The 17,485-nt window shown below is 38.7% G+C and overlaps 1 long non-coding RNA gene across 1 annotated transcript; it reads left to right on the top strand.

The window, feature by feature from the left end:
• The first annotated feature begins 7,641 nt into the window (after window positions 1–7,641).
• Window positions 7,642–8,285, top strand: LOC129163370 (uncharacterized). The gene is made up of 3 exons (XR_008563233.2): window positions 7,642–7,736; window positions 7,874–7,942; window positions 8,210–8,285. It is a non-coding gene; the product is annotated as an uncharacterized lncRNA (long non-coding RNA).
• The last annotated feature ends 9,200 nt before the right edge of the window (window positions 8,286–17,485 follow it).

The raw sequence follows: 17,485 nt of genomic DNA, 5'->3' as shown, positions 1-17,485 counted from the left end.
ATAAAGCTCTGTGATTTGTTCACCAAGCAGATAGAGCACTATGATTGGCCCACCATTATGGACCAATCACAGCTCTTTATGTGTTTGAAACCCCTCTAGAGAGCTGTGATTGGCTAGCCAGAGTCCTGGTAGGAGCTGCTGAGGTTCCAATGGAGCATGCCTAGACCATTCTTTGCAAAGCAAAAATTTGGTCCAGTTCACTAGGCTACCCAGCCCCACATTCAGACCCCCATTTAATCCTACCCACTATCCTAAATGAAAGGGTTAATTTGCTAGCAAGGCATGCAATGATTTACGTAAGCATTCATGGGAAAGGTAAAAGCAAAGCTCACCTGATTGTCTTGACAACTAGGAGTAATGTAAATGGCCGCTCGATAAAACGACCAGAAATAAGTCCTCAAAACCAAATTTAAAAGTCATCCAGCCCATTTGACCTAAACTCAGCCAGAACCACCTATTCTGTCCCTCAACCTTCGAAACCACATTCAAAACCCTTCATGCAACATCCACACACTCACAAAAATGAACTCATGCTGTCCCATAACAGTAACAAAACACTAGTCAAAACATGACATCCAGCACCCACCAGAAGATCTGCCTCACCTGAAATGGAGTAGTAACAGTCATGGGGATGTTATCACATTGATAAGTCAGATAATTTTGACACAAACGGGAACAAAATGTTGTGAAACCTAAGATTATATGGTAAACTCACACGTTAAGTCGCCTATCCTCTGTAGTTCTGAATCCCCTGCATACGAGGAAATAATCTACAGCATTACGATCTATAACTTTGTCATTAACGTTCTCTAAGCACTATCCGGAAAAATGTTAGTTCTGGGCTCATTATTGGCAGTTTACCAGGAATACACACATGCTATATTCTGTTAGGATTTATTTATTTATTTTTTTTTTTATAATCTCAGATCTATCCGGCCCTTCTGGCCCACACAACGGTGTTACATACATTTTAAAACTATGACCCCATTTGCAGTAACCTCCCTTGGACAATTAAAACAATACTAGCACTAACCAGGAACTAGTTCAAAGTTGTAAAACTGGAACAAAAGTAAGCAAACATCAGCTAAGTGACACAGGCATTGTATGGTTATTCTGCTAGTAAAGTCCTGTCATCTGCAGGTGTGACTGTAACGGTGTGAATGCAGGTATGGAAACCAGTCTAGGGTGTAGAGTAGTTGCATTTTACTCATCTTTCCATTGTGAACAATTCCTCTATTGGTGTCGCGGTCGTCAGAAGGCCTATAAAACGATGATACATTGCGGTGATATCTTTTCCTTTTTTGTCATTGGTTATCCTCTTCACCTCCTCCAGCAGAAACCCCATTGTAATTTATCAGGGACGGTTCCTAGCAGCATTCAAGACAAGAATCGTCATAAGACTCAGCAAACTTCTTCTTATGTTAGTCAATCTAGTCCCAGTAAGATGAGAAGCAACACTGTCCTTTAGTCCTCGTCTCAGGTATCGACGTGAGTTCATGAAAGTCCAATCTTCATCTTTTTCCATCCTCTCCCTTGGTCACCGTGCAACACCAGGAAGACTCGCACTCCGGCCGGACCAGACGTCCCCCAAACCGATCGCCTAGGGATTAAAGGTTATGCACAAAAATGTCCTAACTCTTACTGACCCTAGCCTCTGATACCTTCAACATCAGACACATACAGTTACAAACAGCAAGCGCAATTAAAGGTACAGTGACATCACGACATGGACACACACGGACACACAAACACATACACATGCACATACACAGAGAGAAAGAGAGAGTAAGAATGTGTGTGGGAGAAAGAAATGAGTGGGATCCACTTTGCCACCAGCATCTCCACCTGTGTCACAGAGAAAAAATTACAAAGAAATTAAAACATAAAGCAAACAACAATAATTCAATGAGTATAAATGATCAAACTAAAATATACAACCATGCATGGGTTTTATAACAGTTCCGGCAACACTGGAGAGGAAGCCTTGTACAATGAATTCTTAAGATGTCCTTCAACAATTAGAGGTTATAACCAAATTGTTTCAGGATCCTGAATTTGAATTTGAATTGGTTAATTTACTCAGAATAGTCCAATGGCTTTGTTGATGTTTCTCAAGGCTCGGCCATGCCCATATAAATAAATGAACAAACAAACAAAACAAACACAGTCAAACACACGGTCCATACACGTCTCTGTGCCCTCACACACCAAGCAAATGTCAGACTGAAGCGAAAGTGTGAAACACTTAACCTAACGCTAAATCAGTGGAAAGAAAAAATAAGACCCAAAGCGTGTGATCAAATTAATCCAACAACACTTCCCATAACTGCTGTTCTAAACTCATGTTGCGGTGTGATCTCTCCAATTAGAAATTAGGACAACCACTTTACCATCAATTCAACAAAATAGTTTCAGGTTGTCCCTTACCTAAACTACCTGTCTTTCTTACCTTCTTTCTTTCTTTCTTTCTTTCTTTTCTTTAAGAACACTACTCGCACAAGAAATCCTAAGAATTAATTCACTACTTAAGGTTAATTCATAAATAACGAAACTGCAGTTACAGGTTTGTTTGTGCATAGTATTGGTAATCAGCAGTTTTTCCTTATCTCCTCATCTAGAAGTGTGTTTCTGTGCTACTTCTCCATCGATAACACAAGTTAGTATCATCCTTAAAGCGTCTGAAATTAAGCTGCATTGCTAAATCAATAACGTGATTTGTGCTAAGAAATACTCCCCTATCCTCTTCCTTTTTCCAGTGGCACTGACTCCACGACAGATTTAGATCAGTTTAACGTTTTATTACTATTACGTTTCATTTAATTAATTTTGCTTTTTCTCTCTTATTTTTATTTATTTATTTATATTATTTTATTTATTTATTTATCATGCCATCCTGTGATGATAAACTTAAAGACTTTTTAGCCAATTGTCGTCAAAAAGACCAATTAAAAATGTTATGTTAAAGATTTCACAAGATAAAAAATGTGAACATAATTTTTATCGAATGAGAGGTACAATTATTCAATATTTTGTAACATTATTTTCTACGTTAGAACTTACAGCTGATAGAAAAATATAGGATCAGCTAGGTTTGGCTAGATCTGTTGGGAAACTCAACGGAGCTGAAACAACACTGTTGTCTCGGATGAGATGTTCCATGAATCATTTAGTCAGCTGAATGCCAAATTATTCATTTAATGTTTATTTTTATGCAATGAATGGAATGGGATGGAACGTTACTATAAACTGTCCGGAAATTTGCGCATGTTTGCTCGAAGGAGAGAACTGTTGAAGCCTAAAGCGTTCTCCTGACTTATAAATAGACACCGTTCCCTTAACTAATGAAGATAAGTGATGACGCTGATGAATTCCTTTTTGAAAAGAAAATGAGGCTTTACTGCATGTCCGCTGCAGCTGAGTATCCTAAGATAATACAGATTATATTGACGTCCAATGGTGAGTTGGGCTGAAATCCAGGTTACTAATCCTATCATTTATTTATTTATTGTTATTATTATTATCTTTTTTTTTTAGGCTAACCTTCTCAGTTAACTATGTACTACAGTAGTTTAGTAAATTTTCCACAATTCTGACATTTCATCAATTCAACTGGTTGTTGCCAAAAAGCCTTGTTCATTACCTGACTGCAGCAAGCACTCTTTTACTGGGTGTAACCATAGGAAACAGTCTCTTTTGAGCCTCTCTTTGTAAGTCCAGGATGACCACCGTCATTGATTGAAGTTCACATGTTAGCACACATGCTCCTCCCCTTTGTACTTTGTTTCATCAGCAGCAGGGCAAATAAGTTTCTGCCTCTTTGTCCATCTTGTAGTGCTCCCCCGTCTCGATGTTATAATTCACAGCTTTTGGTGAGGGCTTCCAGGTTCTCTTTGTATAGAAGTCAGACCAGAACATTCTTTGCAGCTGGTTGTGACAGGCCCACCCAGTAAAGTTCATGCCGCCACAATGCACAGCAAACGTTTTCCTTAAATATGTTGATTGGGTTGAAATGACAGAACTTTCTCTTTTACAAATCAAAATCAACGATGGTTTCTAATAATTAGTCGACTTTATTGACTCAAAGGTAAATCTAGACTACTTCCTATGCACAATTTGTTCTGAATCATCAAATCAGTTCTACACAGGTTTTAAACATTAGGCACAATCTATCCCAAATGCAAGATCCCTCCTTTCATTTTTTATTTATCTATTTTATTTTGGGAAAATAACTACCAGTTTTTAACTCAAAACAGCCTGGTACAGTTTCTAGCCATGTTACAGGAAATAATACTTAGTTTATCTGTTTTTTTTTTTCATTATTCAGCATCTCAAAATCCAGCCATTAACGTTAATGGTTCTTAAAGTTGAGGCAAGACAATTGTTGGATTTTGTTTTATAGCAAGATTTAACAAATATTTTATTTCCTGACTGATTATTTGTTAATTTTATGGTTTTCATAAAGATGATCCTGAGAAGTTCAGAGATGCTTCTCGCAGCACCCTGTGCTATTTTTAGACTACGGGATTCTTGTGTGTAAAAGTGGGTGGAGTCAGGTCCCCAGGCTGAAACTCCAGTCATTCTCACTAGATCTGTCCGAGAGGAAGGATCTCCTGAAGACCCTAACCAGAAGCCTAAGGTACGTCCAAAACACCGAGAAATATCCTTTCTAAAGTCTCAAATTGCTTAAAACTGCATGTTACACAGAAAAACAGAGAGAGCGAGAGAGTCCAGCTGACTTCACGGCCCATAATCAGACAAAATACTTCCTTTATAACCACAACCATACAACTTTTTGTATTTTAAAGGATTTTCTTGTCATCACACTAACTATAAATTCTTTTTCTATTGTTTCCACAGTCTCTTGAACTAAATAACCGTCTAGCAAAAACATGGACCGCACCCTGTTTCTCAAGCAGCTGCTCCCTCTATTAAAACCTGAGTCATTCAGGAGAATATCCAGCGAAAGCAGCATTTACTTCTCATGCAAGAAGACACACATCCACTCATTCACAAGGCACAGACGACATTCTTTGTTTGTCACAGTCTTTTTTTTTTTTTAAAGTAAGTCAGTCCGTCACTTATTTATTCTCTTTATATATTTATATAATATTTTAAGCACAGAAATTATGTAACACTACACTGATTATTCTCAGAATTTAATGCTTACTATGCTTTTAAGCAGGCCTTATGTAACATTAGAGCAAATCCAATTGCAATTTTTGAGAGCGCTCTGAGAAACAGTTTATATATTTATTTTCTGCAGATCTGTTTCGATTTTACTGTTTAGCAGCTATCTGACTTTATGTATATGTATGTCTATATATTTCTAAAATAAAGTTGTCATTTACACCCTTACTTGCTTTTCTTATTGTTTTTTTCCCTTTTTTCATCTCCAGGCCACTTAACCCCCAGATCGGGGTCACTCACATGCTGCCCCGCACACAAATGATTATCACGCTTGTACACTACATATGTATATATATATGCACATATATATATATATATATATATATATATACATATACACATACATACACACATACATACACACATGTTACTTGAAAAACCTTTTATTTATGAACTTATGGTGTTCTGTTCAAAGACTGATCAGAACAGGGTTGCAGAATTTGAATTTTGCGTAGCTTCAAACATTAATTTTAGCACTGCAGTGCAATTCACGTATACGAGTTGCAACTTTTTAAAGCTCTTATTTATCTTATTTATTTATTTTCTGGTACCGCATCAGGCCTTCACACACACATCATCCAGCGCTGTCCCCACACACACGGAGCTCCCAAAACTCAGCTCTGCATTCTGCACTCTCCTAGTGCTGCACTTTCAATCCAGAGCCGTAAGCAGCCTCACACACGCACAGGCTGAACTCAGCTTACACACACAGTGAAGCTTCTCTACAGCTGTGCTTTTTTTTTTACTTTTATCAGTTACTTGGTACCTTTAAAGGTCCAAAAATTTTGTTAGAATTTTAGGAGTTCTCTTTTTACCTCCTAGGGCCTCAAACCCAACTTTTCTTGTTTCATAAAAGGTCCCAGACCTTGTAGTAGAATTTTAGGAGTTCTCTTTACCTCCTAGGGCCTCAAACCCCTTATTATAACCTAGAACAGGTCCCTGACCTGTGGAATTTTAGGGTTCCCACCCCCTGAAGGACTCCAACCTGGCGTAATATAACCTCGTTATATTTCTATTCACTCGTCAGTAAATAGTTTGGTCCGCCACGACCTGGAAAATGGAATTTAGGGCTTTTCTAATAACCCTGGGCCTCCAACCCTTCTTTAAATGGAATTTAGAGCTTCTTAATGCTCTGGGCCTCCAACCCCTATGGAATTTAGGGCTTTTTAAATAACCCCGGGCCTCCAACCCCTTTTTCTGTACTATTTCCTATTCTCATTTATCATTAAACCATTTGCAAAAAGTCTCTTATTATTTCTGCACTTTGCCTCCAAGTTCTTCTCAAACGATGATTTTAGGACCACAGCTACTAAGATTCTGGACACAAAGGCTTTGGATAAATCCAATGAGCAGTTTTTAGAAAGAAGGTTCTGCTCACCTTGTTTTCCACCGCGGTGTTTTGTGCCAAGATCGTTCACTGGGTCGGTTGGTCAAATCGTCCTCCAAAAACTCCTTTTTCTTCAAAAAGAAAAAATCCTGTTCGTGACGCCAAATTTGTTGGTCTTTATTTTCTAGACCATACAGGTTCGGAGCAGATGGAGAGAGAAACACCTTTCGTTGGTAGAATGTGGAGTCAAAATGATCAGAAGACCAGTCTCTTCTTCACCGCTGCAGAGGGAGAACACTGCAGCTCCAGCTAAACCCCGCGGTTAGCTCATGTCTGCTGCACCCAAGTGTTCTGAGCTCTCTCTGCTCAGCAGCTATTTTTATTGACCAACTATGGAATGCACACACACGTAATTCTGCCATCTGCACATGCAGACGCACGTCAGCTAGTAGCCTTGTTAATGAAAGACCAATTCATCCCAAGAACATGCAACCTTGAGATGACCAGGACACATCCTGCAACATCCTTTGCTAACAAAGACAGTTGTTCTTGTATTGAGGAACTGAAGGAAGGAGCACTTTCACTCCCTTTTCTGTGCAGGGGAAAACATGCAGCTGTTCAGCTTGAGCAGAAAAGGCACAGAGAGGTTTTCGATATTATAACAAGATTCCATGAAAAGGCATATAATAATGTATTTATGATAATATATAAGGAGCATAAGTGCGAGATACATATTTGTTCATATAAAAGAGCTTATAATAATATATGAAAGAGCTTATATGAGAGATATATATTTTCAGAATATATTTCCCTAGCGCTATTGCTGAGAATAAATAAAATTAGGATTCATAAGAATAAATAATAAGTCAGCCATAACAACACGTTTGACTAAAAGTAAAGTTATGCAGAAGTTTGTGTTTATTTTTCTAAATTTGTCCAGTTGAATGTAGGTCAGAATAAAATATGTTTGTGAAAATGATAAATAATTTTTTTATAACTGACCTGCATTTTCATATTACTAGTTGAGCCACAGGTAAAGAAGCTTAGCCGTTATTGATCTATGTAAACAGAAGGTGTAGAGTCTCAACCAACTTGTTGACATTTTTGTTTTAAAATGTGTTTTCCAGCTACCGGAAGAAGCAGGCTCCTGAAACTGCAATTCAGGGAGAACAGCAGCTAAAATGTGGCATTGATTATCTCCAACTGAACCTGTGTCTGAGGGGTTAGTATCTTTTCTGTAAAACAAATATTCACGTTTTTGTGCTATGATATTTCATACATTAAAGTACACCTTGCATATCCACACTTGGTTCAGAACTAACATCACACCACCAAACACTTTTGACATTATCTTTACAGGGAAGATTTTCTAATGGCTGGTGTTGAGGCCTTAGCTGATGACCTAGATTTGGATCCTTTTGAAGAAAGGTAAATTTGTTCATGAGAAGTCTTGCCATATACGCAGGAAATTACTGCTCTGCAAAAAAGATAAAAACACAATAGATAAGCAAATATAGGTGATTATATATATTTATTTATGTTGTGAAGTGTCAATTCACAGCAGATTGTTGTTATTTGCAGAAATAATTAATGACAGATGTATTAGGCTCCACATTTATCTCTTTAGAATCAGTACCATTTCAGGTAAGTTCCAGTATTTATCTTTACGTACAACAAATATTGTGTTGTCTGTAGTTTCAAATCCATGGATCTAGCTACGGATGCAGTCCAAATTGATGAGGACCAAGCAAACAACTTACTCAACAGTGTGTGAGTTGCAATGACTTCTTATCTAGGGGTGGGCAATATAAACGATATAAGGTAGAAATGATATAAAATTGGGTAATGATAGTTTTTGGCTATATCGCAATACGGCGATATTGTGATAACACATGACGTCACTAAGGTGTGCACCCTGCTGACAATGGGACAACAGAATGGCAGTGACTGCAAGCATGGAGTGGGCAGAGGAGGAGGCCTATATGCCTCAAGTGGCATATATTTGCCACATGAGGATATCTAAAAGCATGTCAATTTGACATCTATAAACAGATGAAAAAATATATATCGTTACTGCACATGCTTCAGATTATATCGCAATATAGATTTGAGGCCATATTGCCCAGCCCTATTCTTATCTACACTCTTTTTTTAAACTCCAAAGTCTTAAAACAATATATTAATTCTACTTTTATTTATTGTTTTCATAACAGAATAGAACTGTTATGAAAACTTTGTCAGGCTGACGAAGTTTGCAGCCGCAAACAAAACATTGCAGGTAAATAAAACCCTTCTATGTTTTAAAAGAACTAAAAGATGGAATTGTTGTTTTATCCTTGTTCACAGGCTGGGATCCTAAAGGGAATTTCTATCCTACTTGTGTGGCTGAAGGACATCTTCAACCAATTTTGGTACATCTGCCAGAAAGCACAACATCGTGATATGTTTAATGTAAGTATTGTGACATCTTTTGGACAACAAGACAACAATGCACATTGACATAATTACCTTTCTTTTCATAATAGTGCCAGCTCTCGTGTTTCTGTTGGTGAGCGCTTCTGTCACATGTAAAGTTTTCAAATAAAACTTATGTTTTCTGTTAGGACATGTGGGTGGGTGTGCTTCACCATGTCACAGGGAAGCATGAATGGACCCGTGGCAAATGTGACCATGGACCACTTGATGCAACGACCAGTGATAAAGAGCTCATGGTGCCAGGATCTCCACCACACGAGGCTCTTCAACGAATCATGTTCAACGGACGCTGGTTGAAGGATGTCACCAATCTGACCTTCAGGTATATTAATAACATTTTCATAAGCAAAAAAGCTAAAGTGTCAATATCAAAGCTGACAATTTACATATAGAAATGACAATTGTGGGTGAAAAGGCAATCAAAGGTGTGATTCCTAATAATCTATAAAGTTGTAGCTTTTGTTTTTTTACAGGTCAACTTCAGAACTGGAGAGTTTCCAGAACTGCATTCTCATGTAATCTATGTATGATCTAATGCTGCTGTTCTCCTCTCCATAAAGGCCCCAGCTACGTGAAGCATCAAAAGACAGGAATGACTTCTTTCATGCACACAGATTTATTAGAAATTAAGAATACTATGTACAAATGCAAATAACTGAACTTTTTTGTACATAAATAAAAATAAATATATTGCACAAACTGTTTGTTTATTTTTGGGTGAAAATGCTGTCTTCAGCTAAAGTTATTTTGAGGTATTGTGCTGTTTTGGAACTACTGTAGTTGTAGATAAACGGTTAGGATTTTTGGGTTAGGCTGCCCTCAGTCAGGAAGACGGTGTCCTGGCGTCTCTTGCCGAAACTCCAGGATATCCAGCATCACCCCTGGAAGACGGGTCACCACTCTCTCGAGAATATAATCTCTCTCCTCCTGGCTCAGGTGTTGTAAAGCTGTCTAGGAATTAAAGAGCATATGTTTACATGACTAGATTCATATCTCCAGTGAGTGATGTTTTCGTTTTTGGCATCTATTATTTTATTTTTTTACACAAATGGCTTCAACCAATCTGCATCTCAGCTATACTGGCAGCTCTCAGCTGTGCAAGCCGGTCTCGGTCCTCTTCTCTGAAAGCTGTTCGCTGCCTACCCCGGCGCCCTGGTCCTCTTGAAGGAGTTCTGGACCTCAACCTGCTGCCCTCACCCCTTGAGCGTGTCCTTCCCCGACCCTCGGAGCGACCTTTTCCTCTCCCCTTTCCTTTAGCCCCTGGTCTCAAACTTTCCCACGACACATCAAAGTCTGTGGCAGGCTCGGGCACACTCCATCTGAACTGTCTTCCATCACTGCTTCCAATATGAATTCCTGAAAATCAATGACAGTAATGGAAAAATGACTGAATTACCCTGTAGGTCTTGTTGATATTATGATTTTATTTTGATGCATTTTTTAACTAAACATTCATATTTATGTTCTTATTTACATTGTTGTGATGCCTGTCCTGTAATGAAATTGGTTTCACAAATGATGTCAGTGACTTGAAATTGGATGTTCTTACATGATGTACAAACAATAACATTAGCTTGTTAGTAAGCTTAGTGCAAAATAATAACTGTAATTTATCTAAAAACATCAGAAATCACCTGCAGCCACAAAGCCTTATGCTGATAAAGTAGCATCATGTTACTGTCTTGCTCGCCAGTCACAAAACTGGCTTATGAATATTTCATAGGAAGGAGACATTGTTTTACATCACGAGTGTCATGGCTAAATTAAAATGCTAATGTTGTCATGGAATTTTACAAATATTAGACTAAAGTAACAATGTTACTTACTTCATCGCTCGACACGGCGCCTTGTTCGAGCCGCGCTCTGGCCGTACATCACTGTAACTTTTTTTTTTCTAGTGAAGAGTTTGTGCGCGCTCTCGTGCCGGGCTGCAGTTACTCACAGCGCCGAGTGCGTCGCTAATGAGTTTCGTTTCTTCATCCTGCCCCATGCTCCTTTAAGACACAAAATCTAAAATGAAGAACTTTTTTGCTAAATGTCTTCCATCTGCATGAACAGTAACTACACAGAAAATGTAACGTTTAGACCAAAAGGAAGTAAACGGATTTGGTCACCAGAACATCTCCAACAGGACATTCCCCTAGTAGTGAGCATGCAGAACAGATCTTTGTCTCTGGCTCCAAACACAAAGCAATAGCTGTAAATGGGATCTAGTGGCTTTACACTCATCAATGAAAGAAGGCAGGGAAAGTTCTCCCAGTTATTCATATGTAGATGTTCCAGACTAAACGGTTCCAGACAGGTTCCTAACAAATGCCACAATTGAGAGAGTTTTGTGATAGTTTCATGAGCATGATGAAAATTCACTAGCCACAAGTACGAGACCCTGAGCAAACCGCATGCGTCTGCAGAGACACAATGTATTTATCGCCAACAGTTAGAGCCCAGTGAGGAACTCTGGTTCACTGAAAAAACAGTTTTTACATCTTTCTTTTTGTTAAATGTAATTAGTCACTGAGTTTTCCATGCATGCAGAATGTAAAAATAGTCTTATACCCCTATTCCCTAGTCATTTGCTGAAGCAAAGTCACGTTGCAATATATGTTGGTTTAGTAATGCTCCACTGGAATCTCCACAGCCCAGCCAGTATTGTGGCTGGCCAATCAGCGTGTTTATTTAGAAAAATTATCTATTTTCTTCTTCTTCTAAGAAATGGCGGATATCCTCATTGACTGACATCTGAAGAAGTCCAGTGACAGTGCTCCATTGGTTTGGTGGGCCAATCCCAGCTCTGGCATCAATTTTGGATTATGTAGGCTTGGGCTTTCCTTTGAGCAGATAGAAGTACCTAAGTTTATTTAGAAAAAGGATGTATTTTTATCTACTTAGACGAAGTCTGTCAAACTGCTCCACTGCCAATTACTCCCATAGCAGTGAGTATGTCACGTTGTTTGTTATCCAATAGCATGCAGAGACAGTTTGAAAGGCAACCATAGATCCCGGCCATGACTCAAGCCTGATTTATGCTTCTCCGTCTGCATCAGTGCGGAGACACGCAACGCCATTATCTGTCCTTGCGTAGGGCTCCGGCAGGCACGCAAGTACGTACGGAGTCGAGCCCACTTTTTTAAACATCCGTCGAACGAGACGGATTACGCAAGCTTGTGATTGGTCAGGACGCCACTCTTGTTTACAGCTCCGCCATTGCAAAGAGAGCCGAGGATAACTAGCGGCAGACACGGAGAAGCTTGAAGAATACCTCGCGAAAAAACTCTAAAAATATGAACATTTAATTCTCCCGTGACTGGAGGAGTGAAAAGATGTGCAGCAAACGTTTTATTTGTGGACGGAAATGACAGGAAACGTGGGTTTAGAGGTGGGGGGCGCATGAAGCGGTGGGAGAATGAGAGACAAATATGTCCGTGTTAAAAGTCTCTTATATACAAAAAACACAATATAAACACACTATCTTGGACCGATACATGACAGGATACCACAGAACGGCGCTACGCCCTCTGTTGTCCTGCCGGGCAATTGCTTTGCAACACTCTCCAAGAGATGGAGAATTACGAGAGCAAAACGCTTCCGTCAATCCGTGCATGTCTGTCCCTTGCGGAGCTGACGGAGAAGCATAAACCAGGCTTTAGAGAAATCAATGGACAGTGGCCATCCTATATTTTCACATATATAGGATGGCTTGCTAGGCTACCTATTTCCTGCAGAAGCAGCCAAAACAAAATAGAGGAAGAAACATTCGGGTCAGAAAAAAACACTCAGATCTAGCTCGATACTTAAGTCCTTTATTTAGAAAAAGGATTTTTTGCATGCTAGTATGGCGGACTTCCACATTGACTGACATGTGAGTATATAGCATTGTTTGTTATCCAATAGAATGCAGCGACAGTATGAAACACAACCATAGATCCTGCCCCACGACTGAGTATTTGGACCGTGGCCAGACTACATATTCACAGATATTTGATGGCCCGCCAGGCTAATGATGATCACTGGTATGCGTTTTAATTTGATTAAAAACTAAACTTCCACATAAAAAATTCCTGGAAGAAAAGAAAAAAGAAACACTTTTTGTGAGGATGAATTGAGTTGATTACTTCTTATTACTCATGATTCTGTTTGTGTTTACTTGGTCACTTCTGAGTCCTAATTGTGGGAAAGAGACCTTAATGATGAGGAAAAACACTGTTTTGTTTTCACTACATGGTGTGAATTATCTGAGCCTGAGCGGGCGGCCAACAAGAAGTGAGTGCTGAGAACAAGCAGTGATGCATCCACCCGGACCTCCGCCTCCCTCCATCCCCTCCTGCCCACCCCCACCCACCCCTCGACAAATGCTCAGCGGTCGTGAACTACATCGATCCTGGGTATAATTCTCTATGAAATTGATGGATGAGGGCAGCCATTGACAGAAAGGGTAAAGACCACTTTGAGATGTCCCCTGTGAATAAGTATGATGGAAAATAGATTGTTGAAGAAGATTTATGTTTGTTCTCCACTGCCACTAGAGAGGGCCGCTCACCCCCGCACCCCTACACCCCCCACCCTCTGTACCCAGCCATGCTCTGACCAATCAAACATGTCATTGTGGTCAGATTAAACTCTCTGCCAACTCTCTGACAATTAGCTTATTCTCAGGATGTATGAAACAGAATAGCCTTCTGTTTACAGCATCTCTTTGTTACCGATATGACTCAAAAGCCCTGGTGCGTCACCATCAATAAAAACATTATTTAATTTGGGTCTTTTTTCATAATTTATAGATTTATTTTTTATTGTGAAAAGTTGAAACAATTTTTGTTTTATTGTTTTAAGTAAAATATCAAAAGGCAGCATATCATGTTCTTGTGAGACTTATGAGAACATTGGCCTCATACACCTCTTCATTCTGTTCATGTCAAGCATTTTATAATTTTGCCTATAAGTTTTACATGTTTTAATTTGTATGAATCATGTACTTCAGGAACAATCAGGACATTTGTTTTATTTTTTTAAATTGTTAATTGTTCTAAGTGATCCAGGTCCAGTTAACCCCAAAAGCTCTGTGAATTACAAAGTCACATCAAACTTAAAATTTAGTTTTGCAGGAAGTCCAGACTCAGGTCAAATATTGATGTTGAGTTCATGCTTAGAAAAATGTGTGCTATTTTACAGACTCTGTAGTGGCAACTTGTTTTATTAAAATAAAGCCAACTAACTGTTATATTACCCAAAATGTTGTAAAAAAAAAAACTTTTGAAAGTAATGGCTCCAGATCAGTATACATTTATGTGTCACATTATTATTATTATTATTATTATTATTATTATTATTTTATTTTATTTGTTTTTTTGCTAAGATTTTAAAGTCTCAACAAAACTGTTTTCAAAAGAGCTCAAACTGTTGTTTGCATAAAAAAAGACATTTACTTTCCACGTAAACATGACAGTATGGACACATTTTTGTTATAGAAAAAGTTAAACTTTTGTTTACCAATCACCACTTTACAGCAGATTTGTTTTTTTCGCCTACTACGATAATACTGATTACGATCTCTTTTGGCAAACATGAACTTTATTTTCATTTTAAGTTCAGCACAGAAAAGCCTTTTTCTGCACATTCACCAGATGAGTTTAGTGGATGTGTGCACAGTATGTCAGGCTCCTGTCCTGGCTCCTCTGTGGAGTAGTATTGTTCGGCTGCCAGCAGTGTAATCAGATAATACCACTGAGAGGTCAAAAGCACTGCAAGCTCCATCCTCAGATTTCTGTCACCTTTTTAAGAAACAACCAAAAGAGTCGTGTTGAATAAGGTCTGCATTCTTCTTCAGGCACGTATAAAGGAAGCTCTGGAAATTGTTTTGCAGCTTTGAAAATGCTGCGTGCGTGTGTGTGTGTGTGTGTGTGTGTGTGTGTGTGTGTGTGTGTGTGTGTGTGTGTGTGTGTGTGCGTGTCAGGTGAACTGTAATAGGTTTGGTTTATGAACAAATACTTTTCAACTTAATTGCATTCCCATCAGCTTTATCTGTAGTTCCATTTGGTGCTAATTAGCAATTACAGTCATGCTAGCAGACCAAATTTAAAGATTAAACATTAGACCTGAGAAACTTTAGTCTATATTTTTTCAAATTGTCCTTCCCTCATTTAGAAAAGAACGACGAGTGCCAAATTTAAAATAATGATAAACTGGTTACATTTTCTATTATTGTTTGAGTTTTAATTAAAGAAAAGGACAAAAATATAAAAAATAGCAATGTTTCTCATACATGTTTTTTTTATCATCAGAACGTAGTTAGTGTGTCAGAGCGAAGCCCAACCCAACCATAACGTTTGTGTTTACCCTTCTGATGTCAGATCAGCATCTTGTGTGGGCTCTGCCTTTAGTGCATTCCCATGATGCTCCGCTGGTAGGGTTCCTCTTCTTGTGTAACCTTTATTTACATGATTGTCTTATGAAAACATCACCTTTGGCTTCCCAGAGGGCTGAAACAGGATAAAACTAGTATCAATTAGACAGAGGAGAGAAAAAAAAGCATCCCTACAAACCGTTCTCCTGAACTAAGACCTCAGGGGGTGTCGCTTTCATCGAGCTGCCAGAAGGAACGAAGGTCTCTGCTTTGTTTGGTTTGATTTGGCAGATGTTGCTAAGAGCATTTTTTTGTTATCAGTAAAATCTGAGGACAATAAATGCTAAACTTCTATTTTCATGCATGATGTCCTTAATGGAACAAGGACTAAAGAAGGACGCTGAGTGATCAAACATTAAAAATATTGACAGAAAATTGACCCTGTCAAACACACACAAATTCATTTCCATAATGCTTGGCCTGTAATTACTGATGAGGTCAGACGGATGTTGACAGGGCTGTGTGTTTGGATGACCTCAACCAGTAATCCAGTGTACAGCAGATTAGCACTCACATAGGAATCCATCTTTGATTTCTCGTTCAAAAGTTGCTGTTTGATCAGTGTAAGAGCCATAATCACACTGACACAAATATGTTAATGAGGGCACTTAACACATGGCTGCTAATGCGGCTTTGTGGGTTTCATTTAGATTTTATATTGACTATTTTTTTTCTTAGCTGTGGATGTTTAGCAGGTATTCAGACTTTCTTTAGTTGGGTCAAGAGGTGGGGGAACTCACATTACAGCTGTTATGGTGAATCTGCAGACAAACAGGTTTAAAAAGCAAAACACGGTCACAGAGCACTCACCCTTCCCGCTTCTTTGAGACGCTTCTGCTGGAACTGGAAACCCACATTGCCAGAGTAGACGAGATGGTGCTAAACACCAGTCGCCATTTAAAATGTCTTTGTTGTCCTTGACTTCAAATTATGTTTTTCTTTTTGGGACTACGGTAATTTGAACTAAAGTTATAGTGGTAGCAGCCAGCTGTTTCTCCTTCTCTGATGTTGTTGAGCGGAGAATCTCTCGCACCAGTGGTTCTATTGCTAAATGCATGAGTGTGTAATGAATGGAGGACCCAGGATAGTGCGGAAGTGCTGTGGTTCAGGTCCAGTGCTGCTTTTGGTGTTCTTGGTGGCAGTTTTTAGACCAATGCGAGAGGACCACTTCATTATTTTTTTTCCAATTTTTACATTTCCACAACATATTTATTGCTATGCTACCTGTATATAAGAACATTGTTAAGAGGCATGAAGAAAACATTTTAAGCAAATGTAATTTCCAAATGTGCCATTGCAGCTTTAGATGTACACAGTTTGTATTAAACTTTGATTATTTAATTAGAAATCCTTCCAGAATTGATTCCTGGATGTGTCATCATTAGAGAAAAAATGGGTGTTGCAGAGCTTTTTCGCATATTTACTGGTAACTAATAACAATAATAATAAATATGCTTATTACTCTTCCACTAATATTAGGTATTAAAAGGCTTTTCTTGTACAAAATGAATGTGAAACAAAGAAGTTTGGGGGCCATCAATGCAAAATAAGAGATGTATGTTGTATGAGATATAAGATGATAAAGTTTTATGTCTTTAAACTAAAGGTGGATGATATGACAGCTCTAAATGAAATAGAATGAAAACAGAACACTAAATGAAAAAAAAAGTAATCTTTGTTCAATTCAATTCATTTTATTTCCTTTCATTTCATTTATATGGTGCCAAGTCACAACGAATCGTCTCTAGGCACTTCACAAAGTAAACATTCCAATTGAGTTCACTTCACTATGCCAGTTAGTAGAGTGTCCTAACCCAGCAGATTGCATCATGTCACAGGCTAGTGTCAGTGTCTTTACAGCAGTCCTCATACTAAGCAAGCATGTAGCGACTTTGGTAAAGAAAACACCCTTTTAACAGGAAGACCCTGGCTTAGTATAAGCAGCCATCTGCCATGATGGAGAAGACAGAGCACACGTGCGCACGTGTGTGGCAGTGTGAGCATCCTGTCACAGTGTCCCGATTGATCATGCGCCCTGGCTACTTGGCCAAGGGGATGTTCATTTGACTGACTGGTTAGCGTGTATGACTCTCACC

Source organism: Nothobranchius furzeri, chromosome 5 (assembly GCF_043380555.1).
Source record: "Nothobranchius furzeri strain GRZ-AD chromosome 5, NfurGRZ-RIMD1, whole genome shotgun sequence".
NCBI classification, from domain to species: domain Eukaryota; kingdom Metazoa; phylum Chordata; class Actinopteri; order Cyprinodontiformes; family Nothobranchiidae; genus Nothobranchius; species Nothobranchius furzeri.
The sequence above is the reverse complement of the archived record's forward strand: the minus strand, read 5'-3'. Positions and strand labels throughout refer to the sequence as shown.